Raw genomic sequence first — 25,860 nt, forward strand, 5'->3', positions numbered from 1 at the left:
CAGGAGTAGGTGTAAGGCAGTCATACCAAACTCAGCAGAATGGCAACAGAGTTTAAAGCAAGTCTCATGTGGTATCAGAGTCCTCCTTCCTTTGAATCAACATTTTCACACATGACTTAAATTCAAAATGTGCCTCTGATCACAGATGCCAGATGTTCACTTCAAGACCAATTGAAGCTGAAAATAACAATATTGGAAATAAGTTTTTCCTTCATAATGAGCAGATAAAAAAAGTCATTAGATTGTGTTTCATTTGTAATTTTTTCAAAATGATTTTGGTAAATGTGAAGGAATACAGGATTGTTTTTGTTGGCTTCTCTACCCAAAAATAGGGAAAAGCAATTGCATTTTTACATGGCACTTATAATTTCCATTTTTCCACAATAGTCTGATGCTTGGAGCAATTCCTTGATCTGCTAATGGAAAAATAAATAGCTCCTCTCTTGAAATAGAGTAATTATTCTTAGTGATCTGGATAAAAAAAAGTGACTTTTCCTTGATAATATTAACATTTGATAGTGACCAAATAATGACAGATTAGTTATAGAGAACAGTAGGAGATAGCTAGTTATTTCTAAAGTACAGGCTTAGAATCCACTGGGCATAACATTGGTATGCTGCTTCTAATGATGATCATAGATTTTAGCCAAAAACTGTAACTGAAAAGATGCAGTCACACAAAAGAACTGGAAATAGAGAAATTTATCAAACATTGATATTATTCTTGATATGTAAAGTTGAGGAATTGTTTTTATAAGACTTATTGCATCCCTTAAAATTGATAATTATATGAACTCCTATTTTTACATTACTAACTTAGAAATGAAATATTTTACAAATGACCTAAAAACAAATCCATTTAAGGGAAGAAGAGACTCTATGTCTCTCGTCTCTTTCACTTTCATCCCCCATACTTGCTATTGACCATGATATCAAAGACTAGATTAATAACAGACTACATTTAGAGGCCAAGAATAGTTAGATATAGAAAGATTGAAAGGAGGAAATTTCAAGAATTTTTGACCAGAAAATAATAATTATTGATATCTATAATAAAATCAAGAAAGGCATTCTAGTAGACAGGAGTTGTGGGTTTACCCCTTCAATTACATGATTTTTCTACACATGTGTTTTCATAACATTTTCCTCTAAATTTGAACCCACTTTTCCTACAAATTTATGTGTATTTGTGGGAGAGTTTTCTCCAGACCTTTGGAAGGGTATTTATATCAATTGTTTTTATTATTATATACCTATTTCTTATGTTAATAAATTTGTTGTTGTTGTTGTTTGGTCATTCAGTCATGTCTGACTCTTTATGGCTCCATTTGGGGTTTTCTTGGCAAGGATATTAGAGTGATTTTCCTTTTCTTTCTCCAGTTCATTTACCCAGGGTCACAGAACTAGAAAAAGTCTGAGAATATATTTGAATTCATGATGAGTTTAGACCACTTAGTCACTTCCGCTGGCATATGTTAATAAATACCCTTTTTAATTGAAATTTGGCTGAAATGTAAATGAAAAGCACACTGATGGGGGCTCACAAACAACAATCCTAGAAACCCAAACCCTTAAGGTTATTGCTAGAATACTGAGACTAACTATATCAGTCACTCTTTAGGGTCACAGTTCACAGATTTGAATGAAACTTGGAGAAGTAGTGATAGAAAGATTTCTACAATGATCTTCACCCATTGGCTCAATATGACCTTAAGATTCAGATTTGAACCCCTTCAATCTCTATCATTGCTTGGCATAGATTAAAAAATTTACATTTGTCATATTCAAAGGACATTTTGATAACACTGGAGAATGATTCCACAAGACAAAGGAGTTGTTTAACTGTTATTATTGTTTGTTTGTTGTTGTTGTAAAAATAAGACCTTGGAATAATTATTTATGTTACTATTGGCCTTATTCCTACCCTTACATTTGATACTTTAAAAACAACAATGACTTTCTAGGTACTCAGACTGGAACTAAGCTGACTCATTCTCTTCTTCTGATTCCCCCGCAGCTTTCTGGGAATGCCTTTTTGGGATGTTCTTTTGTTTCTTCTTTTGTTCTTCTTGGCTCTTATTCCTCCTTTACAATAGCAAGAATACAATGTAAATTACAATGATACCTCTGAGCTTAGAAATTATCAACTTGGGGCTTTTATTGCCACTTGAATTCCTATTGTTTAAGCTTCTTTAAAAGAATATTTTGTTCCTTCAGCAGAAACTTGATCCCACTCTAACTTACAGAGAGTAAAACAAGAGGCAGACCCTGTCATAGGACAGGATTGACACTAGATAACAAATTAGTAGGGGTAAGGAGGGGAGGAGCCTAGCTAGCTGAGCCTGTTTTACTGTACATGCAATTGAGGTTTAATATCAATTTAAAAAAAAAAAGAACTTGACACTCTAACTCGCTTTTCTACATCTCTCCTTACTGAGCTGTAAGGCCAAAGTTGAGCTGATCACTCCAGTGGTGAGCTGGTTAGACAAGTCTGAGAAAAATAGTAGTAGAGCATCCTTGAGAGCCATCTCTAATAAAATTTGGGAGGCTTCATATTCCAAATTGGATAAAGCCCATTATTGAATACATAGGCATAGAGTCAGATGGATTGTCAGAGCTATAAGGGACCACAGAGGTCATGTAATACAACCTGTACACAACTTTCAGTAGGAATGAGTCCATCTCTTTTTTTTTAAAGAGGCAATTGAGTTCAAGTGATTTTAGTAAGACTTGACTAGTATCAAATGTTATGTCTGAAGCTATACTGATGCAGAGAATTGTGAATATAGCAAATTTATGATTATGAAGCAAATTCTGTAATCTTATACTGTTAAAGTTTGTTAATTGTGGAAGACTGTTTGCTCCTGAGATGTAAATTGAACCTTGTTTATATCTTGTCTCCTCATTCCCCCAGCTTCCAGTTCCCAGTTATCTGACATTGCCCATTGACACTGGCATGACAGGAAATGACATGTTGAATTTAGAGGTTAAGCACCTTGGACCAGTACATAGCTTGCCATTGGAAAATACCTAGCCCAGGTGCTAGACCACTCCCCAAGTGCCACCCTTTGTTCAACCCACTACAGAAGTGTATTTAAGAAGAAGTGTTGCCTCTTTTTGCTTCTTCTTGACTCTACCCTCCACCCTGCAGAATTGCTTTCTCTCACTCTCTTTCTGAGGCCATGTGCTCCCAGAGTTAGGCACCATTGGGTCATCCACCACCCATGCCATGTGGTGGACTAAGTCAGCCCTCATGGGTCTGTCTGTTCATCTCTCCGCCCCCCCCCCCCCACTTCACTTAGCCTGTCCTCAAAGAGCTTACTATTTTTCTAGTAGTTTTAACCTGTATACTTTGACATAATTTGTAATAAAACCTGAGCAATTTTAAAATTGTAGAGAGCATGTGAATTCTTTCATTTTTTCAGGAATCCTCAACCTCTATCTTTAATTGGAAATCCCTAAATCTCATGGGCTTATACTGCTATTATTGTTTGTCCATTCCTGAAGAGGACCATGTTTTCAAGTCTATTCTATTTTTAGACAACTCTAATTATTAGCTTTTCTTTATTTCAAGTCTTTTGTGTTACTTCAGAGCAGGAATTCTTAGTCTAGGGTCCATGAACATGTTTTCAAAAATTAATATTTTGGTACCTGAAGTTAAATTTAATTGGCTTCCTTTGTAATCATATTTCATTTTATGCATTTAAAAACATTCTGAGAAGGGATCCCTGGCATCTCTCAGACTGTGATGGACATTCCTATGACACACACATAAAAGTTGATATATACAGTCTGATGAAGGAGTAGTTTAAGATGGATTTTTTAGGATTTTAAAAATCTAAAAAAACTTGTCTTCAGAGACAGTTTTTTAAAAAGTAGATGAGTAGATGGCCTTGAACATCGTACAATGTGAGGAATTCTTGTTCTCAAACATACTTCCTATTGTTTCAGTTTCTAGGCAGTCATTGCTTTGAGTCTTGATTTTTAAGTCTTTAAAGAATATGATAGGGGCAGCTAGGTGGCGCAGTGAATAGAGCAACGGTCTTGGAGTCAGGAGTACCTGGATTCAAATCCGACCTCAGACACTTAATAATTACCTAGCCGTGTGGCCTTGGCAAACTACTTTAACCCCATTACCTTGAAAAAAAAAATCTAAAAAAAAAAAGAATATGATAAGCATTTATTTCTTAACTAATGTGTGTAGAGACCTTTGCTAGGTTCTGAAAACAACACAATGCCTGCCCTCAGAAAGCTTATAATCTATTTTATTAGAGAGATTGAAGAGTTTTAAATCTATTTTCTATTTATTTATTTCTGCTATGGGGGAGTGATTGAGGATTAGAATCTACTGGAAAGATGGGAAGGAATGAGATTAAGGGTATATATGGGGAGCAGATGGCCTTGGTAAAGGCCATAAAGTGGAGGAAATGAGGAGACATTGGAGATGAAGAGAATAAAGAGTTCACAGAGAATGATCATAATTTTCTCTCCTGGGAGGGCACATGAGAACCCTTGAGGAGGAAGAGAAGATTTGAAACAGTCTTTGTCTAGGAGTGAGATAATGAATTAATTAGAAAGAGATGAAAGGATTGCCTTTCTGCTGGGAGTATTCTGATGAGGTTTATTGTTATTCAATCATTTCAGTTTTGTCAGACCCTTTGTGACTCTATTTGGGTTTTTCTTGGCAGAGATACTGAAGTAGTTCATCATTTCCTTCTCCAGCTCATTTTATAGATGAGGACACTGAGGTAAACAGGGTTTATAGTGTTATAACTGCACTATAACTATAGCTACCCCAGATTCAGATAAAATAAAATAAATTTATACCAACCTTAGGCAAAGCATTTGTGTAAATTCCTGTCACTACTTTCAGTAACAGTGAATAGGACTGAGAGGATGAGGTCAATGGTAAGAATAATTTTAGGCAAAAGATTAATTCTGATAGTAGAATTCAAAAGTAGAGAAAAATGAGAGGTCTAATTCATTAACTATAGGGACAACACTGATAAATGAGGTAAATGAAATCAGAATGTAATGACCTGATAAAATGTGGGGGGGAGAATGAAATTAGAAGTTGCAATGAATAAGACATGATAGGAGCTTATGATTGGATAAAGAAATGAATGTTAGGGTTTCTGAGTAAGGAATGAAAGAATTTAAAAAAACATTTATTTATTCAATGTTTAACATGTTTAAGGACAATGAGGTGGTGCAGTTGATAGAGCACTGGGTCTAGAGTTAGAAAGACTCATCTTCCTGAATTCAAATCTGGCCTCAGACATTTACTGGCTTTATAATTCTGGGAAAGTCATTAAATTCTAGTTGCCTCAATTTCCTCATCTGTAAAATTAGCTGGAGAAGGAAATGACAAATGACAAATCATTCCAGTATTTTTGCCAAAACAAACCAAAAAACCCAACTGGGGTCATGAAGAGTCAGATACGACAGAAGAAAGACTAAACAACAAGCAAAAATACAAAGCCTCTGTTAAGTGCCCATGATACAAATAGAAAAGGAAGAATTCCTGCTTTCACATTCTAAAGGGGGGGCAGGGGAAGACATATCAGATGTGTCACCTGCAAGTCAGGTCCTTAGAGTACAATCTCAAAGTATATGGCAATTCTTCTTCTTTAATGTCATTTCTACTAATAAAATTATCTCATTTTCTAATGTTGAGTCATTTGACAGTGCCAAGGTCTTTGGTGGAGAGAACATACTCTTTTGAGTCTTTGGTAAGGAGGCAGAGGTTCCAACAGCCCCTCCCACCCCCACCCCCAAGCAGTGGTCAGATTGCATCTCCCATAGGATTTGATAATGGATGGCAGGGTTTTCTAGTCAAAGGAATAATAATAGACCTCAGACAGATTGCAATGTGCACAGTCACCATGGGGTGGTGTTGTGGACCAAAGGCCGGTCCATTCCTAGATCTGACCTGAAGTCTTTCCAATTTATTAGGCACTGCTAGAGCTTGTACTTCATTGGGCAGTCTTCAATAGGAGGCATGATAAGTCCAGGTTGAATAGATTCAATTCATACATGTTTTCCATTTAGCTTGTATGACTTAGGCTCTTTATACAATTTAGTCACAGTGAATTTTTAATCCCACAATTGGCTTCTGTTTGCCACAATCTTACTTCAGATCTATGTTATAATTAGAAAAATAAACTAGATAAAAAGAACCTATGTGAGCATATACTCAAATTCTGGAGCTTCAGTTAAATATTGCTCAGGAGTACTCCTAACTAGCTATGTGACATAGACTGCTAGGACTGAAATCAGGAAACTTCTCTTTGTGAATTCATCATATCTGGCCTGGAGATACTAGTTGTGTCACCCTGGGCAAATCACTTAACCCCATTTGCCTTAGTTTCTTCATCTGTAACATAAGTAGAGGAAAAAAATGGCAAACTACTCCAGTATCTCTACATAAAAAAACTCCAAATAGGCTCACAAAGAATCAGACACAACTGAAAACAATTGAACAACAACTAAAACTCCTAGTTCACTTCCCCTAGCAATGACCTATGAATTCTCAAAATAGTTGCATGTTTCTCCTATTATTTGTGGGCCCCCAAATATTACTGGGGATGGTTAAGTAGCAGTTACTTATGGGTATTTCATTCTAAAGTGGGTATTTCATTCTAAAGATGATAGTAGATTACTTTTGAATGACTTATTAACTACTATTTCTTTCTTGATGGTATAATTTGATGACAAGTGGGCTGTAGGGGAAGGGACACAGGAAAGAATTTGGGCATTTTGAAACAAAAAATATTAAATATATGTGTGTATGATATAGACGTAATACATGGAAAATGTATAATATATCTATGTGATTCAAAAGTTTTAGTTCCATTCAACTCCCTCCCCCCATCTTTCTTCCAATTACTAAGAAATGAAATACTAAACTGATTTGTCTTTGTGACATTTTCTGTCCTCCAATGAACAAGGAAATGATCAGAAGCAAAGGGGGGAAAGTCAAAGGCTAAATAATCTATAGACTGGGTAATCAGCCCCTAAACAGTCAAAGGTGGACCTTGGAATGAGAAACATAGAGCCTTTGGAAACTATATTTTACCAGTCATCTTGTTATGACATTGATGATTCACCTAACTAATCTTTTAGGTTCTGGAAGTGGGGAGTGGGGATTACTTATTTCTAGAATATAAGGATACAGGAGCTCACAGGGGAAAGGTGAAAGGAGAATTTTCCCTTTGGTAAATTCAATAAAAATGATAATGATAAGAAGAAGAATACTGATTTTGGAAGAAGGTAGTCAAAACTGCAATGTATCACTGCAGCTTGCAAACATTCATCACTTATCAAATATTTAGAAAGTTACCATAAGGTAACAAGAAGTATATGATAGACATTCAAAGTCTTTATAAATTGACAGACATCAGATCCTAGTACTACAATTATGGCTCCCAAATGAAGTGATTTGCCCCAAGCAAAACAGCTATCTGAAGCAAGATTTGAATTCATATGTTCCTGACTCCAGGCTTGGCACTCTATCCACTGTGCCACCTAACTGACCGGAGTTCAAATCATGCCTCAGACATTTACTACTCATGTGACCTTAGGCAAGTCACTTAAACTCTCTCAACCTCAGTTTCCTTGTCTGTTAAATGGGGCTAATAACAATATCTACTTCCCAGTGTTATTGTGAAAATTGAATGAGATCATATTTAAAAACCTTAAAGCACTATATAAATGCTAGCAGTAACTATCATGCACACATCTGTTGCCTCAAATTACTCAGATAGAGCATTGAATTATAAAAATTTGAGAATAGTTTTAATAGCTATCATCATATTGAATATTTACTATCTCTCAACTCCATGAAATAAAAAGTATCTATCATTTATGCTGGGTGTAGGGGATCAAAGGTTGGTTCTTAGAAAACACCAGAGTGCCTGAGGAAGGCCAGATTTCATCCATGTAACTGAAAAGAATGCCCATTCTAGCAATGAAGGGTGTACAGATTTGGGGAAGGAGGGAGGGAGGTGAGTTCTGATCCCTTTCCTGAAAGCATCTATCTGTCTATTTGCTTCACCACTACGAGTTTCCAGTAGTCAGACTGGCTGACTCTCAAATGTGAAGAAACTACTGATCTTAGCACTTTAGTTATGTAGAAAGATTAGTGGAATTAGGAAGTTGCTAAATTGTCTGCTTCCTCTTCTCAAGAGTGTAACCCTTCCCAGCAGTGACCTTTTCTCCCAACATCTCTGCCTATTAGAGTGAGTTTGTGTGTTGTCTCTGTCTTCCTGCCAACTAAGGGTGCCTTTCAAACCACCTGTACCCAGCACCATATGTGGTGCTTGCCCTAGGAAGTAAAGTCTGAAGCCTCAGTTAAACATTGCTCAAAAATACTCCTAGTTCACCCTAAGCAATGACTGTTCTCTATATTCTCAAAGGACTAATAGGGCTCTTCTATTTTTTGTGAGTCCTCAAATACTGCCAGGATTGACTGGGAAGTAGTTGTCTATATCTATATCTATATCTATATCTATCTATCTATCTATCTATCTATCCATCTATCCATCTATCCATCTATCCATCTATCCATCTATCCATCTATCTATCTATCCATCTATCTATCTATCTATCTATCCATCTATCCATCTATCCATCTATCTATCTATCTATCTATCTATCTATCTATCTATCTATCTATCTATCTATCTATCTATCCATCTATCCATCTATCCATCTATCTATCTATCCATCTATCTATCTATCTATCCATCTATCTATCTATCTATCTATCTATCTATCTATCTATCTATCTATCTATCTATCTATCTATCTATCCATAGCTACCTGGGTATTTCATTCTACAAATAACAATAATGCTTATGTCCTTCATTTTTGAAGAAGACCACAACATCAGGGAGGTGATTTGATGACAAGCACATGAATTAGATTTGAGTGAGGTGGGACTATGCTAAATCATCAGTCTTACTTTCTCCTCCAGGACCATCTGGATTCCAGTGGCCAGATATGAATTGGGAAGACTGGAGATGACCTTGAATAAAAAATGATAAAAAGTTACTTCTGAATGACTTATTATCTATACTATTTCTTCCTTGTTGGTATAGATGAAAAAATGGACTGTAGTGAAAGGGATTTAGTGAATAATTTAGCCAATTCAAAACAAAAGAAATCAATTAAGTATATGTGTGTTACATAGATGTAAAATATACATATAATATATAATGTATATACATGTATATAATATATAATGTATCTACATGTATTTTTTTCTTTTCTTTTTCCTTTTCTTTTTTAGGTTTGTTTGTTGTTGTTTTTTTGCAAGGCAATGGGGTTAAGCTTGCCCAAGGCCACACAGCTAGATAATTATTAAGTGTCTGAGGCCAGATTTGAACTCAGGTATTTCTGACTCCAGGGCCAGTGCTCTATCCACTGCGCCACCTAGCCATCACTACATGTATATTTTTAAAAAGAAAATGGCTCCAACTACCAACTCTAAGCAAATAACAGTGAAATCTCAAAGGAAGGTTATATAAAAACAAAAAGGTATCACACACACACACACACACACACACACACACACATACACATTTATTTTTTTAGAATTTTATTTAAGGGGCAATAGGGTTAAGTGACTTGGCCAAGGTCACACAGGTAGGCCATTATTAAGTGTTTGAGACTGGATTTGAATTCAGGTCTTCCTGACTCCAGGGCCAGTGCTCTATCCACTGTGCCACCTAGCTGCCCCCCTCCTGCCCCTTTATCTCTTCATGAGCATCTCCTACCTCCAAGCATGCCAACAATGGTCCCTTCTTTGTGGATACAACGTTCATTACCATTCTGCTCTCTGAAATGAAATGGCAAAGCAAAGAAGGTTAGACTCAGACCATAGGGAGATCTCGCTGATATTTTACTGATAACCAGATTTGCAGCAGGTGGGTTAAACCATGCTGCATATGCAGCCAAAGTATGGCACTAATGAAACCAAGCTAACAGGTTGAATACCCAATAGACCAATTACTACTCTGAGCTACCACAGACTGTTGCTGTAACAACAGTCAACCACAGAGCCACTGTGTTCTGTCACTAAGGTGATCAGATGAGGGAGTGCGGATGATTCAGAACCACCTCGCTCCTTAGACAAGAATTCAAGGCACCTGTCTCTAGTGGTTCTAAGGCTTGTTTCTCCTCATTTTTTTTTTTTTGGTAAATATCCCCCCCAACTTTTTCCATAAGCAGGAAAAAAAACAAGGAAAGGGATCTGTGTGCTGGTGAGAGTTCACTCTCACACACACATATACACACACAAGTTTACAATTATGTATAGAAGAACCCATTTTATTGTGTAGAATGGAAATTCATCAGTCAACAAACATTAAGTACCTATTCTATGCCAGACATTGCTCAAATAATACAATACAATACAATACAATACAATACAATACAATACAATACAATACAATACAATACAATACAATACAATACAAACTCAATATAATACAAAAGTGAATCTGTTTGCCTGGAATTTACTCTTTTAGGGAATATATCATGTCCCTATATAAGTAAAAACAGGATGTAACCTCAAAAAGAATGAACTCCCATAAGTTCAGGGACTGCTTCTCTTTTGTATTTGAACTGCTAGAATGGTGTCTGGCACAAAATTGGAACTTGGTTTGATTGATGTGGAAGACACATAAATGCCTAGGGAAACAGGGAAAGACCTCCTAAAGGAGGCAGCACTGGGGCTCAAACTTGAAGGTAGCTGGGGGTTTCAAGATGTGGATGCAAGGAAGAAAAGATTGGAGTACAAAGATTGGAGGTGAAATATCATATAGAGAGAACTATAAATAAGATGGTTTAGATGAAGAGTAGAATGTGAGGAATAAAGAGTGATTAGATTGTCCGTGCAAGCATATATCCTTGCTACCATTTACTAGAACTGAAAGTCACCATTGCCCCTGGGGTAGAGGAAGAAGAGAAATTTCCTGCCTACTTTGCTTGCTGGGAGTCTGAGTTAGCTAGCAGAGTACAAAAGTCCATTAAAAAAGAAGGGAAATACACCAGATTTCAAAGGAAACCAATTACATTGAAATATAGTCATCAAAATACATTTTTCAAGTTCCTGGACCTCAGGTTAAAAGCTGCTGTTCTAAAAAACTATTATAGTAATTCATTTTCCTCCAGTGCTATTTGTGTGTATACATACTTTCATGTGTGTATATGACATATGCATACATATGCATGCACATATATATTTATTTTTAAAAGTCATCTACTGCACATAGCCTCAGCAGATCTCTAGGACATACTGCCTATGTTCTTATGCAAAAGTTGTATATGGGAATGGAGAAGAAAATTTGTATTTTCATTTACTCAATGAATGGTGTTTTTATCTCAGTCTAAAGAGACCCATTCATCAAATTGAGACCCTTATTGTTAAAACTTCAAAATAAGGCAATAAAGGCAGCTTCTTTGGAAGAGTGTCTGGAGATGCACACTTACAGGGAGCTAAATAAGTTTAGTGTCTATATCTTTATGAGCACTAAAGTAAGGGAGTTCAATGACCAGCATAGCATGATTGGCAATATTTAATAATGCTTCTTGCCACACAACGGGTTAATTTCTCCCTAGTACGTGACCTTTTTCTCTAAGATTCTTAGAAAGTAGCTTTGCTTCTGGTTATCAGGGAACCACAGTCTTCCTACTGGTTACCCCTTTGGTATAGCCCAAGCATGGATGTTAATGGTATTTGCCCTAGGCATAAGGCTGGATCTCTTGGCCAAATAAACCACTTTCCTTAGGAATCCAGAAATCTTTCAGATTAAACCAAGGAGGAGTCACGCTAAACTCCCCTTCTTGCTCTCACACTCCAGAATGATCTATGCCTTTAGCATTGTTTTTGTTGTCTGCTGTAATGTCCTGGTGGCAAGAGAAATTGGAACATGAAGCTAAAATTCTCTTAAAACATGAGTCTTTCCCGTTTTCGTTTTTATGACTTCCTGATTTAGTCTAATGTAGATGGGCCATGTTATTTGTCCAGAGGATGAGATTGTAAAGATAGGAGAATAATTCTTTTAGTCCTAAATGCAGTATTTGCTTACTTTCTGTCAAAGTTATTTTAATTATTTGAAATTTAATTAGACTATACTTTTTTGATAAATAAATTTTATTTTTCTTCTAAGGAAGAGTGATCAGAATTGAAACTTGCTTACCTTAAACCTTCTTTTTTATTTTTTTAGGTTTTTGCAAGGCAATAGGGTTAAGTGGTTTGCCCAAGGCTATACAGCAAGGTAATTATTAAGTGTCTGAGGCAGGATTTGAATTCAGATACTCCTGACTCCAGGGCTGGTGTTCTATCTACTGTGGCACCTAGCCACCTCCAACCTTTTTTTTAAGAAAGATTTTATTTATTTTGAGTTTTACAATTTTCCCCCATTCTTGCTTCCCTCCCCCCCACCCCCCACAGAAGGCAGTCTGTTAGTCTTTATGTTGGCTCCTTGTTATACATTGATCTCAGTTGAATGTGATGACAGAGAAATCACATCCTTAAGGAAGAAAAATAAAGTATGAAATAGCAAAATTACATAATAATAATATAACATGGTTTTTATTGACTATACATTTTTTAAATTTAACATCTGGCTGGATAGTGTTCTACTAATTCATTGAATGTGTTTTCTTTTGTCTTGTGTTAACAAATATTGATGCCTTAAAAAAAAAGAGAGAGAAGGGAGAATCTTTATGTAGTTACTGAGTTGAAGTTCCATGTTTTCTTCAGAATCCACAGGGTCCTCTACTTCATTGGCACTGATTCACCTTCATTTCACAATACTTATTCAGAAACGGTTGGACTCATTTATATATCTTAGAGTCAGTCTTTCCTGTTAATTTATCTATTTGTGCTCAAAATTTTTAAAATCTGTTTTCTTCCTCCTGAAATCTTTAGCAATTTTTAGTCTTTTTTTTCTTATATTTCTCTTTTGCTCTTTTTTTGATGTACTTTTCCTTTAATAGCAGACCTCTATTTCCTAACTCGCCCCTCCTCACCAGCCTTCCCACCTCAGAGTTATCTCAGGCTCCTCACATGTTGGTCAATTCATTTTTTTACTAGTCTTAGTCCCTTCCCAAGTGGCTTCTTTGGGGGGAGGGGAATGGAATTGGTCCTAGCTGGATGCCTGTTCCTTTTCCTACAGGTTTGGTACAGCCCCTTAACTCATTCTAGTCCTTTGCCCTAGTTATTTCTGTTCTTTAATTCTCTGACTGAATGTGACTTCAGCATAATATATTACTGTCCCAAGCAAAGCATGTTTTCATTTTCCATTTCCTCCATTTTCTTTGTCCAAGAGTTAGGGACATGGGCAGAGTTGAATCATAATAGAATGGTAGGATGAGGTGGGGCAGAAGGTGCTAGCATCATATGATTGCAAGTTGTGTCAAATAACTAACCTCTACTTTTAATTCATCAGGTAGATGCCAGGAAATTTTTAGGATGGTCTAGACTAGGGTTCAAGAATGTGAATGAATTCATTTAAAAGACTCTTGACCCAGAGATATTTAGGGGCAAAAAAGTTTGCTTACATATTACTGTGGTTAAACAAGTTATGAAATTCAGTATTAATACAGGCTAGATTTCTTAGGGAAATTTTGTAGAAGCTAAGAGAGTAAGTGAAAGTTGTTACAAGGTCATTTTAACTGGGCTGATCCATAGAGGATAAATAGAGAGTAGCATAGAGGGAGAAAATTAAGGACAGTTTCAAGGTTATTATAATTGGGCTGATCCTAGGGCATAAGCAGCAAAAAGAGAGAAAGGAGTTGCAAGGTTATTGCAACTAAGCTGATCCTAGGGGATAAGAAGTCACTACCAGGGGAAAAGACCAAGATTTATATAGGGGATATGCTAGGACAGAATTAGGGTGGTGCTAGAGATTAAGAAGTTGGTTACACATAGACTGTACATATCCTGAGGGGGTCAAGAAGTGTCTTCAAGAAGTTTCTGCTAGATAGACAAGGAGATGGGAGTATGGAGGGCTTCAAGGAGCTTAGACTTCATGTTTCAAGAAATTCTCCAGGGAAACTGCCCTGGTAAAATTGAGGAGATCCAGTGATCACCTCCTGAAAGAGAGCCCATAATAAAAACTCCCGGGAATATTATAGCCAAATTCCAGAACTCCCAAGTCAAAGAGGAAATATTATAAGCAGCCAGAAAGAAACAGTTCAAAGATTGTGGCACTACTGTGAGGATGTAGGACCTAGCAGCATTTATGCTAAGGGCTCATAGATATTGGAATATGATTTTCTAGAAGGCAAAAGAGCTTGGATTATAACCAAGAATCAACTACCCTGAACGTCCTCTTTCAGGAGGAAAAGATGGACATTCAATGAAATAGAGGACTTTCAAACTTTCCTGTTGGAACGATTAGAGGTGAACAGAAAGTTTGATCTCCAAGCACAAGGACACAGATGAAGCATAGAGAAGGTGGATGGGAAAGCCAAATTATGAGGGATTTAGTGATGTTGAACTGCTTGTATTCCTGCATGGAAAGAAGATACTGATAATTCTGATAATACTGATAATACTGATAATGAACCATCTCAATTAATAGAGCAGTTAGAAGGAGCATATATAAACAAGGCACAAGAGAGAGCTTAATATGAAGGTTTAATATATTTTAAAAAATGGAGTTGATGGATGAAAAAGGAATGAATTTGGAGAAAAAGAAAGGTGAGGTAGAACGGGCAAAGATTTCATATAAAAGAGTCAAGAAAAAGCTTTTGCAATGGGGTGGAAGGGGTCAGGGAAGGTGAGGGGGAATGAGTGAGCCTTCATTCTCATCAGAATTGGCTCAGAGAGAAAACAACATACACACTTAATAGGGTATAGAAATCTATCTTACCCTAGAGGAGAAAGGAGAGGAAGGGGATTGGGAAAAAAGGGACAGGGGGCAAGGGAGGGGTCAGTGTAGGTGAGAGAGAAGAGGGAAGATCATGGGAGAGGGTATTCTTATTTTATTTTTTGCAGGGTGGTGGGGTTGGATGGCCTTCCTGGGACAACACAGCTGGGTGATTGTTGGGTGTCTGGAATGGGATTTTGGCTCATGTTCTCCTTGCTCCAGGGCTGGTGCTCTGTCTACTATAGCTACTCAGTTGCCCCATGTCACACTTTTAAGGAGGGACAAAGTGAAAGGAGAGAGAGAGAGAGAGAGAGAGTGAGAGAGAGAGAGAGTGAGAGAGAGAGAGAGAGAGAGAGAGAGAGAGAGAGAGAGAGAGAAAGAATAGAATAAATGGGAATGAGAGGAAGGGATTGAGGGAAATACAGCTAGCAATAGCAACTGTGAGGAAAAAAATATTGAAACAACTTCTCTGATGGACATATAATAAAGAATATGATCCATCCCAGAGACAGAGCTGATGGTATCTGAACACAGACTGAAGTACAATTTTTTTTCTTTTTCTCTCACTTTATTTTTCATGGGGCTTTTCTGTTTTTGTGGGGGGAGAGGGGACTATGTCTATTCTTACAAGACTATTTTAGTAATGTATAAATAAATAAATAAATGAAATTTAAAAAAATAAAGTCCTTCACTATCTGACCTATTCATTATCCCCAACCACCCCATAATCTTGAATTGATTATTTCCCATGCTTCACTTCAGCTTCATAAACTCCTTGACTTCTTTCAGAGTTCAGTTCAAGAACCACCTCCCACAGGAAACCATACTCTCTGACCTTCCATTTGCAAGTGTCCTTCCCTCAGAAATTACTTTGTTAATTCTCTGTTTGCTCCTTGAGGGTTGATACAATTTCATTTTTGATTTTGTATTTCCATCACCCATTCAGTGTCTAACATGCAAGTGTTAGCTAAATTGAATTAACTAGGAAATCTTTAACTCTTATCAATTGACATTTATGCTTGTATTATACATTTTCACAAACTCATAGATCCACTAAATCTAAAAATTGGCAGGAGGCTCAAAATTCTTATAACTAAGAATTTTCTTTATAACATTATTTAAATGGTTGTCCAACCAGTGCTGTAATATTTCCAAAGAGTAAGAAACTCCCCAACTCCAGAGACAGTCATCTTCCTTTAGCCTAAATCTTTCTCTCTGAAGCTTCTATTAAATTGCTCTTAGTTTTGGTTCTCTCTCTGACTGAGACAAATTTAATTGCTTGTGATAGCCCCATGTGATAGCCCTATAAATAATAAGATCATAGAGGCAGATACAGCTAGAAAGAAAGTCACCTAGTCCAAACCTCTCATTTTGAAGTTGGAGAAATTGAGCATTAAAGATATTACATGATTCCAACTCAGATTTTCTGACTCTAAATTCAGTATTCTTTCTGCTATACTACACTGATGATTTCTCTTTTCAGGCTACATTTCTCCAGGGAGCTACTTTAATTAATGTTCACAGGGCATATTTTCTAATTCTCACCATTGTGATTGTCCTTTCCTTTATACACTCCAGATTGCATATCTATTTCTTAAATTGTGATGCTCAGAAATATACATAATTTTCTAGATAGGATCTGATGAGGGGAGAGTACACCAGAATTATCACCTCCCTTGTTCTTGATACTATTCATCTTTCAACAGTTTAGGATAGTGTTGGGAAGTGAGTTTTTGTTTGTTTGTATTTTTGGTGACCCTATCACATTATTGACTCATATTAAGTTTGCAAGTCAATGGAAACCCTTTGTGGAGACTCTTGTCTAACTACAGCTTCCTTAGCCTATACTTATGAAGTTGAATTTTTTTGACACAAGTATAGAATTTTGCATTTATTATTGTTATATTTAGTGTCATTATATTAAACCAGGTATTATAGTCTGCTGAGATCTTAGTGGGATTTTGACTGTCAAAAAATTTGTTGATCTACTGACTACATTTGCACATATACAAATTTGCTACTCATTACATTTATATCTTTATTAATCATTAATAAAGATGCTAAACAATATAGGACAAAGCGAAGCCCCATGAAAAATAAAGTGAGAGAAAAAGAAAAATATTGTACTTCAGTCTGTGTTCAGATACCATCAGCTCTGTCTCTGGGATGGATTGTATGTAATCTTTATTATTATAAGTCCATCAGAGAAGTTGTTTCAATATTTTTTTCCCACAGTTGCTATTGCTAGCTGTATTTCCCTCAATCCAATCCTCCCCATTCTCATTTAATTCTATTCTCTCTCTTCCATTAGCGACCTCTTCCCAACTTGACATTGCCCTATAAATGACTATTTTTTGGTTCTAGTCCTTAAATCCAACTGTAACATATAGTCTTGTCCACAGGGATAAGTAAACTAAAAGAATAGCTTCCTGTTGATTCATCAGTCCAGTTGTTGTTCAGCTGTTTTCAGTCATGCCCTACTCTTCATGACCCCATTTTGATTTTTCTTGGCAAAGATTTTGGAGTGATTTGCCATTTTCTTTTCCAGCTCATTTTACAGATGAGGAAACTGAGGCAAACAAGATTAAATGACTTGCTCAGCTTGACAAAGATAATAAACATCTGAGGTCAAACTTAAACTCAGGAAGATGAGACTTTCTGATTCTAGATCTGGTACTTTATCCACTGTGGCACCAATCTCCCACCAGTCTAGTAATCCTGGCAAAAATTAAAAAAATTAAGGTTCATATGGCATGGTCTGCTCTTGCTGAAGTTATGTTGACCTTTGTGTTCAGTTTCCCTTTTTTCCACATTCAATAACTGGTCTTTGATTATATGTTAAAAAATTTTGCCATGAACCAGTCAAGCTCAATAGCCATTAGTGTGCAGACTCCATTCCCTTTCATAAGTTGACCTTTGGAATTAATATCTGCTCTTCCTCATTCCTACAGCAAATTTCCTGTTCTACAAGTACTTAGAAAGATCATGGACAACTCAGCAATTGCATCAGCCAGTTCTTTAAGTACCCAGAAATTTCCTCAACCTGATGATTTGAGCTTGTCAAGGACAACTAAATAACTTCTCACTAATTCAGTTAATCGGTTCAGCAATCTTTTATTGAGCACCTCCTATATTCAATTCACTTTACTAGAAACAGGGAATCCGGGACAGAAGCAAGACCCTAGCTAAAATTCTACTTCTACAGAAAGCTTGCTCAGTCTCTCTTAAATTTTGTTTTTTAGGTTTTTGCAAGGCAAATGGGGTTAGGCTTGTCCAAGGCCACATGGCTAGATAATTATTAAGTGTCTGAGACCAGATTTGAACCCAGGTACTCCCGACTCCAGGGCCGGTGCCTGCACCACCTAGCCGCCCCTTCTCTTAAATCTTAAAAGTAGACTTCCCTCAATTGCTTTCTGTTTATCCTGAAATATAGCTTGTTTGCACATATTTGTTTGCATATTGTCCTCCTCATTATATTATGGACTCCTGAGGGCAAGGGCCATTTTCTGCGTTTCTTGGAATCCCCAGTCATTAACATGGTGCCTGGGGTCTAGTAGCCACTTATTAATAATTATTGATTGTCTGACTGACTACTTTCTTGGGTTTCAACATCCTGCTAGTTATTTTTGTTCTGTTCTTTTGAGTGCAGAGATAACTGAAGCAAGCTATGCGTTGAGTAGCTAAGACTTCTATCCCATCATTAAACCCATTCCCCTTGAAGAGTGATTTTGTTCTTTCTTTGATCCTCTTTTCTCTAATCTGCTTTAAAAAATGACCACTTTTGGTTGTCCTAGCATTCCTTCCTAGCCTTAGCTTGTTCTGATCTTTCCCTCTCTCTCTTCAGATTATTCTGAAAGGACTAGGCTATGCTTCTCTCTTCATACTCCATGTCCTGCCTGTGCTTTCATCTTCGGTACATATCTTTTAAAGTTGACTGATGCTACCTTCAGAGTCATATTCTGGTCACATTCCAGTCCTATCTCACCAAATCTCTGTTATACCCTTAAGGCTATACCTGTCTCCATGAGATCTCCAGTTCATCCTGCATGTTCCTGTATTTATTAATAATAACAACAAAAGGTAGCAGTTAAATAGTACTTTCAGGTTAAAAAATATTTTATATACATTATCACATTTATTAATATTAGCCTCATAATAGCCCCCCCCTTTTTTGGTTTTTGCAAGGCAATGGGTTAAGTGATTTGCCCAAGATCACACATCTAGATAATTATTAAGTGTCTAAGATTGGATTTGAACTCAGGTCCTCTTGACTCCAGGGCCTTGCATTATCCACTATGCCACTTAGCTGCCCCATAATATCCTTTCTAATAAAAAGAAGTAGATGCTCTTATAGAAGAGGAAAATGAGACTGAGAGATATTAAGGGTTTTGACATTGGTCATATAGTTAGTAAAGGTCTAAGTCAGGCTTTCCATTCAGATCTCCAGCATCCAGGCCAAAACTGATCCATTGCACTTCCTAACATTTGTACAATCCATGGGTTTTAGTTTTGGATGAACTTCCTGATATCGTCTCTTGTGAATTCCTGATTCCCTTTTCTGTATTCTTTTTCTATAGTCTTTTTTATACTCTCCAATAGAGTGTAAGTTCCTGGAGGGCAGAGATTTTTCTGGTTTTTATAATTGTATATCTAAAAACCAACCAACTCATAGTTGCTACTCTTATCTCTGCAAAGAACTACAATTGATTTCAAAAGGTCAAAAAATAATTGCTGATAGGGAGTAGAGACCCAAGATAAATAGTCATGGGATAGTCAATATTAATTATGAAATACCAGTTAATATCAGTGACCTGGTTCAAAATGGGTGTTTAATTGCTTTTTGATGTGTGCTGATGGGTGCTTTTTGATTTGAATATGATGTAATGTTGGAAGACCATTCTAACCCAACTCACCAAACATTTCTTAAATACCTAATATGTGCAAGGCGATGGTGATAAAAAGACAAAAAAGAAAAACAGCTTCTGTCTCAATAAATTTACATTCTACTGGAGAGTTTCACTATGTAAATAAAATACATGATCATTTGAGAAGAAAGAGGGAACAAAGACTAACAACTAAAGAGAAGGAAAGGTTTCCAATATGAGATGACACATTAGCTGGTTGAATATTGAAAGAAACTAGGAATTCTAAGAGGTATATTCTAAGGGGTGGTGGATAGAGCACTGGCTCTGGAGTCAAGAGGACCTGAGTTCAAATTTGGTCTCAGACACTTGATACTTACTAGTCGTGTGACCTTGGACAAGTCACTTACCCCCAAAGCCCCCCCAAAAAAACCATGGTTGAGAATGGGAAACAGCAAGTAGGGTAATTTGGTGCATGTGAATAGAAGTAATAAGAAATAAATCTGGAAAGGGAAGTCTTAAACCTTATTGATAAGGGCTTTAAATGACAAGTTAAAAAGTTTACATTTTAGCCTAGAAGACATAGGGAGGGGCAGCTAGGTGGTGTAGTGGACAAAGCACCAGCCCTGGAGTCAGGAGTACTTGAGTTCAAATCTGGCCTCAGACACTTAATAATTACCTAGCTGTGTGGCCTTGGGCAAGCCACTTAAACCCAATTTTCTTGAGTAGGGAAGTGATATGATGAGACTCAACTTTGGAAAACTTCTTCTGTCAACTGTATAAAGAATGAATTAGGAAGGAGAGTTGGAAGCTGAGAGTCTACTTAGCAGACTGTTACACTATTTCAGGTTAGGAGGTAATGAGGGTTTGGAATTTGGGTGGTGACTGTTTGAATAGAGTAAAAAGGGGACAAATATGAGAGATATCCCAGAGCTAAAATTGATAAGATTTGGCAGTTGATTAGATTGTAGGGCATGTAATGAGGAGAAAATAGAGTTGAGAATGACTGTGGTTCTTCTCATTTTTTCAGTCCTCTGACTCTTGAGGATTCCATCTGGGATTTTCATGGGAAAGATAATGTAGTGGTTTGTCATTTCCTTCTCCAGCTCATTTTATAGAGGGGGAAACAGAGGCACATAGGGAAAAGTGACTTGTCATACAGATAATAAGTGTCTGAGATTTGAACTCATGAAGTTGAGTCCTTCTGATTCCACTCTATTCTAGTCCACTCTATTCACTGTGCCACCTAGTTAACTAGGAGTTAAGAAACCTAGGATATGGGAAGTATGACAGTGTCTTTATCAGAAATAGCAAAGTTCGGAATAGGAGTAGGGTTGGAGTTTGAAATGGTTATGGGACATTCTGGTAGAAATGTCTAACAAGTCGTTGGTGTCATGGGACTGTGAACAGTGAATTTAGCCCTTTTTTAAAAATATATGGACAGCTAGGTGGTGCAGTGGATAGAACACTAGTATTAGAGTGAGGAGGACAGGAGTTGAATGAAGGACAAAATATTTAGAGCTGTAGATAGATTTCTCTCTCTCTCTCTCTCTCTCTCTCTCTCTCTCTTCTCTCCCCCCCCCCCCTCTCTATATACATTTGATACATTTGAATTAATTTTCTGCTGTTAGAATAGAGTTGGGTAAATAGAGTTTAGGTGAGGTCACCTTTAATCAAGTTAATTTAGCAATTGAAAGAAGACTCCCTTAACTGTAAACAGAATAAAAGTTTGCCTTCTTAATTTCATCAAGAGCCCTCCATTTTATTTGAAGTCTTTTAGAACCTCTTTTCACTGGAATATCTATCAGTTCCTCCCCTCAGTCTCTTCCTGAGGTGACCCTGCTCCACCCTACCTTGGAGGGCTGTATTCTTCTTTGATTGGACAAGCAGGAGAAGATGTTTCAGATCACGCCTTCTAATGGTCAAGGTTATTTAAGGATGACAATAGGCCTCTATCCTGGAAATGCAGCTGGATCTCCTACCCCTCCTCCCCAAGGCCTGAGTGTCTCTGTAATTCTTGACTCAGAGAAATATCAATAAATATACTTGTTAACTTAATTCTGTTTTGCTCTTTCTTCAGGGCAAAACCTCTGGAAACTTCTATCCTTTATTAGGAAAAACTCTGGGAAAGTTAACACACATTTATTTTTACAGACCAAAACTCAGGGAAGATACTTCCTCATTTTGGGAAGACACACATAAGGACTCAGAGAAACTAGGAATGGATAGCTCTAGAATCAATATTTTCTCTCCATCTCTGTCTCTTTATCTCTGTTGCTACCTGTCTCTGTCTCTTTCATTTCTGGATCTGGTATTCCTCTGCATAGAACTCCAGTTCTCAATCTATTATGATATGGAGATCCTCTGAACTCATGAGGGTTGATGAGACCATCTAGAGAAAAAAGAAGAGAGCCTGGGACAGACTCTTAGGGAGACCTACAATTGGGGGTGGAACATTAACTATGATCCAGCAAAGAAACACCAAAATAGCAATTGGGTGGATAATAAGAAAACTGGGAAGAGACCAGTGTCACAAAAACTAGGTTAGGAGTCAGTGTGAGAGAGTCTTCAGGAAGAATGAGGGGTCAATGGTGTCAGATGCTGCAGGGAGATCTAGACGGATGAGGACTTGCCCTTTCCAAGCCTCTGCCTCTCCCCTGTCAGTTCTCAGATTTTGTGCCTCCTCCATGAAGTCTTCCCTAATTCTTCCTCTCTGTCTCTGCATCCTTCCTTACTGCTGGGTCATTCACATGCAGCCTAACCTATCAAACATTCTCTTGATTTATAATTAGTTTGTCTCTGTGTAAAAAGACAGCTACACTGGCTCTGTAGTCAGATGAGATGTGTTCAGATCCTATCCTTACATGACCTTGGACATAACCTCCCTGAGCCTCAACTATCTCCTTTGTAAAATGGGGGTGATCTCAATTGCCTCTGAGGTTCCTTCTGATCCTGGGATCCTGTCTTCTCTTCCCAAATAATCTTTGCCTTCTGGTAGTTTACATTGTTTTTAGAACTTCCCCAGAGTAACTCTCACACCAACCAGTTTATGACTTATATAGGTTTAGAGAGAAAATTTGAGACTCATAACCAAAATAATTTGCCTAGGATCATAGGATTAATTAATATCACAGTCAAGTTTGGAACCAATATCCTCCTGTGTCCTAGTTTGGCTCTATCCATTAGGCAATAATACTGTCCTTTGCAAATATTTGTTGTAGGAATGCCTTGTGCCTCCAGAGGATCACAGAAATGAGACAACATAGAAGTGGTTTGCAAATATAGTAAAAATTTGCCTTACCTGGCATTCCATCAGTTTTAACCATTAATTGGCTCTTCTGCATACATATAGTATAATACAACCTAATAACTGAGGATCAGATGTATAACCTGAGATGCCTTCTGAATCTAATAAAGACAAAATAGGACTAAGTTTATTTTATTGCATTCTCTTTCAAAATTGATCATGTAAGAACACACACATTCAGATGTTATCTTCAAAGTAACTAAAGTATTTGATTAAGGAGAACATGTCCTTCCTTGCATGATACAGTAGAAAGACTCTTGGGCTGATGCCAGAAGACAAGGGATCACATCTGGTTCATACACTGAATGACCTTGGGGGCTATCAATCACTTCCCCTTTTGGGGTCTCAGTTTCCTCCTCTGTAAAAGAAAAACATGACACTAGAAGTCCTCAGAGATCCCTTTCAGCTTTAATGATCTAGGTGGGCAGCTAGGTAGCTGGCTTTAGGGATAGAGTGTTGGCTTTAAAGTCAGGAAGACCCGAGTTCAAATCCTGCCTCAAATACTTATTAGCTGTGTGATCCTGGATAAGTCATTTTTATCTCTCAGTCTGTTTCTTCATCTTTAAAATGAGGACAGTTCCTTCCAATTGTAAATCTAGGATCCTGTGGATAATGTGAGCTGCTTTCCTTCTACAAAGGAAAGTGACTGACCAACAGTAAACAAATTCAAGACAAGAGGACCTTCAAGGGGCGGCTAGGTGGTGTAGTGGATAAAGCACTGGCCTTAGAGTCAGGAGTATCTGGGTTCAAATCTGGTCTCAGACATTTAATAATTACCTAGCTGTGTGGCCTTGGGCAAGCCACTTAACCCTCTTTGCCTTGCAAAAAAAACCTAAAACAAAAAAAGTACCTTCAAGGAAAGGTGTCTTAAACAAGAAGACTGGAGCTTATCAGTTTGTTAAAGCTTATGTATGGTTTACTTGGAAGCAGGGGTGGGGACTGGGAGAAACCGGACCAGACTATTTCTTGTAAAAAATAGGACTGCTTGTTTATGACCAAGGAAGAGATGGAGAACATCATTAAAAACAAACTAGATAATTTTGACTACATTAAATTAAAAGCTTTTGCACAGACAAAACCACTGTAACTAAGATCAAAAGAAATGTAGTAAATTGGGAAACAATTTTACAACTAGTATTTCTGACAAAGGACTCATTTCTGAAATATACAGAGAACTGAGTCAAATTTCCAAAAAAAAGCCATTTCCCAATTGAAAAATGGTCAAAATATGCCAAAGGCAATTTACAGATGAGGAAATTAAAACGATTCATAGTCATATGAAAAATTGCTCTAAATCATTATTTATTTAGAGAAATGCAAATTAAAACATCTCTGAGATACCACCTGACACCGCTCAGACTGGCCAGTATGACCAGAAAGGACAATGATCAATGTTGGAAGGGATGTGGGAAATCTGGGACACTAATACATTGTTGGCAGAGCTGTGAACTCTTCCAACCTTTCTGGAGAGAAATTTGGAACTATGACCAAAGGGCAATAAAAATGCATACTCTTTGATCCAGCAATATCACTACTGGGTCTAAACCCTGAAGAGATGATAAAAAAGGTAAAAACATAACTTGTACAAAAATATTCTTAGCAGCCTTGTTTGTAGTGTCAAAGAACTGGAAATTAAGTAAATGTCCTTCAATTAGGGAATGGCTTAACAAACTATATGTATGTCATGGAACACTATTGTTCTATTAGAAACCAGGAGGGATGGGAATTCAGGGAAGCCTGGAAGGATTTGCATGAACTGATGCTGAGTGAGATGAGCAGAACCAAAAAAACATTGTTCACCCTAACAGCAACATGGGGTTGATGACCAACCTTGATGGATTTGCTCAATTGTAACAACCAGGGACAAATTTGGGTTATCTGCAATGGAGAATACCATCTGTATCCAGAGAAAGAATTGTGGAGTTTGAAAAAAGATCAAAGACTATTTATTACCTTTAATTTAGTGGGAAAAAAAACCCCTGTTATCTTACTATGTAATTCTGCTATCTCTTATACTTTATTTTTCTTCCTTAAGGATATGATTTCTCTCTCATCACATTCAACTTAGATCAACATACATCATGGAAACATTGTGAAGACTAACAAACTGCTTTCTGGGGTGGGGGAGGAAGATTGGGGGGGGAAAAAACTGTAAAACTCAAAATAAATTAAAAAGGGGCCGCTAGGTGCTGTAGTGGATGAAGCACCGGCCTTGGAGTCAGGAGTACCTGGGTTCAAATCCGATCTCAGACACTTAATAATTACCTAGCTGTGTGGCCTTGGGCAAGCCACTTAACCCTGTTTGCCTTGCAAAAAATGAAAAAAAAATTAAAAAAATAGAAATACAATTAGCAAAAAATACAACTGCTTGAACTAATTTTTCAACTGTTTATATATTCAATTCAATTCATGTCTTAGCAACTTTCATTTCCTCTAATATGTAATAATAATAATAATAATAATAAATATTTTTATAATCCATGAGAATTCCTTGTCCACTCATTCCCTTTCATGTTTCCTTTTATGTTGTCACATTAAAAGGCATCATGATAAAGTGGAGAGAAAATTGACCTTGATACCAGAAAAATCAAGCTTCTAGTCCTTCCTCTAACAAGACTGCCTATGGAGCCCTGGGAAAATCACTTAACCTTGCAATCATCCAACCAATTAGTTCTCTGAAACTATAAATTGCAGAGAAGGGGCTAACCTGCTTTGGTAGAGGCTTTCCCCCACTGAAGAGCTCATTGTTGTGCTGGTGTCATTTTCAGTTGTGTTTGAATCTTTTGTGACTCCTTTTGTATTTTTT

The 25,860-nt window shown here is 37.1% G+C and overlaps 1 protein-coding gene across 1 annotated transcript in view; it reads right to left on the minus strand.

Annotated features, from left to right (window-relative positions):
* The window catches only part of SNX31 (sorting nexin 31), a 106,131-nt gene extending 96,333 nt beyond the window's left edge, over positions 1 to 9,798 (minus strand). Inside the window, exon 1 of the mRNA XM_074200659.1 lies at positions 9,780 to 9,798. The gene's annotated coding sequence lies outside the window, so the exon portion shown is untranslated. The remainder of the gene's footprint in view (positions 1 to 9,779) is intronic.
* Between the last annotated feature and the right edge of the window lie 16,062 nt (positions 9,799 to 25,860).

Source organism: Macrotis lagotis, chromosome X, assembly GCF_037893015.1.
Source record: "Macrotis lagotis isolate mMagLag1 chromosome X, bilby.v1.9.chrom.fasta, whole genome shotgun sequence".
NCBI classification, from domain to species: domain Eukaryota; kingdom Metazoa; phylum Chordata; class Mammalia; order Peramelemorphia; family Peramelidae; genus Macrotis; species Macrotis lagotis.